Consider the following 1,820-nt stretch of genomic DNA (forward strand, 5'->3'; position numbering starts at 1 on the left):
TCGGGTAAAAGAAAAGGGAATCACGAAGACGCAAGAACAGAAAGGTAAAGATGGAGTTACAGCAAGCAAGAGAAGAAGAAACTAAAAGCAAAGTCTTTTGGAAATTCAAAACGAAATCAAAAGAGGGAAACGACAAAAAGAGGAGTTAGTGGGCTTTAAAAACCCTCGCACGTTCCCAACACTACAACAAATAAGGGTTTTTGCAACAGTCAAAAACCGTTGTCGTAGATTGAAAAACCGTTCCTAAAACTTTAGGAAACACTTTGGCAATGGTTTTTGACCTGTGGTATATGCGGCCGTTGCCAATGCTCAAAGACAATGGTTTTTTACCTAAGGCAACGGTAACAAAAAAACCGTTGCCAAAGTTACTAGCATAGACAATGGTTTTGAAAGAAAATTTTAAACAATGGTTTCGGACCGTAACTCGATAAACAACGGTTTTAAACTGTTCTCTTTCATGATCCAACAGTTTGAAACCATAACTGGATAAGCAACGGTTTTAAACTGTTGTAGTTTTATTATTCACAATGCCAACGGTTTTCAAACGTTGCTATTAGTGTCATTTTTTGGCAACAGTTTTAATACCATTGCCATTTTGTAGTCATCTAAGACAACGGTTTTAAAGCGTTACCGTTAGTGTTGTTTTTTAACAATAGTTTTAATACCATTACCATTTTGTAATCGTCTTTGACAACGGTTTTAACACCATTGCCTTATGTGACTTTTGACAACGGTTTTTTGTAATATATAATTCTTTAATTATAATAATTTTCTCATTAATGAAATTAGTTCCAACTTTTTTTTAATTTAGTGTCAATAAATAATCTAAACTATTAGAATCAAATTACTAAGATCCACAATCACATTATATCATCATTGCAAAATAACATACACACTAGTCTAGGTCTTGTACTTATATCATCACCATTTTTCAAAATACAACAAATGTTTTCCTGCTTATACTTTTCAGTTTTTACAACCTAAGCAGGACTAATTAAGTTATGCAGTGTTATCTGTATGCTAATTCTCTAAATAATAACTAACTCTAGCCCAGATGTTGAAATTGACATGGTTAATATTCTTGTATCTTAACATATTACAAAATCATTCAAGCCAAAATTGAAGTTAATAAGGGATGAAACTTTCATGTAAAGAACCATCATCTCAATTTTCTACCATGTCCTTCCAAGGAACATAAAAGTCAGATACTGCAACAGCCAGATAGAACATTGCACGTGGGCCAATATCCTTCATTGGCTTTGAAATTATTTGCAACATCTACAAAATAAAAAACATATTTATCAATGATCAATTTGTGCCAAGATATATAATTATTAAGCACTTATAGTTAAGCTAAAAAATAACAAGTGGCTCTAGCAATCTGATGAACCCATGGAAATGAAAAATAAACAAATAAACAAATTATTGCTGGCAAATACCAAGAGAGGAAGAAACTATATACACCACATAACAGATTGCGTTACATTTTTACATGAAATTAATACAAAGAAACAGTGGAGTGAAGCTAACCTGAAGATACTCAAATATAGTGCTAAAAGGAAGCTTTAACAGGAGACTACTATCCATACTGCCTGCAATAGTATGATATCGTAGTAAAGCTATACTTATTAACAAAGACAAAATGGAATTACATGAAAAAAAGACAATGAAATGACAAAATCTTAGCTACAGATCATACATCATGATGATCCACAATAGCGGTCTTCACTGCTTTAGAATAAGCCTCATGGACTGAAGTATATAACAGCATTCAGCAAAATGCAGAAAATCCATATGTTTGAATAAAACAGCAAAATAAG

The 1,820-nt window shown here is 32.4% G+C and overlaps 1 long non-coding RNA gene across 1 annotated transcript; it reads right to left on the reverse strand.

Annotated features, from left to right (window-relative positions):
* Nucleotides 1-889: 889 nt before the first annotated feature.
* On the reverse strand, nt 890-1,617 carry LOC112718241 (uncharacterized). The gene is made up of 2 exons (XR_011866309.1): nt 1,531-1,617; nt 890-1,278 (listed from the first exon to the last, which is right to left on the reverse strand). It is a non-coding gene; the product is annotated as an uncharacterized lncRNA (long non-coding RNA).
* Nucleotides 1,618-1,820: the final 203 nt, after the last annotated feature.

This window comes from Arachis hypogaea, chromosome 10 (genome assembly GCF_003086295.3).
Source record: "Arachis hypogaea cultivar Tifrunner chromosome 10, arahy.Tifrunner.gnm2.J5K5, whole genome shotgun sequence".
In the NCBI taxonomy this organism is placed as follows: Eukaryota; Viridiplantae; Streptophyta; class Magnoliopsida; order Fabales; family Fabaceae; genus Arachis; species Arachis hypogaea.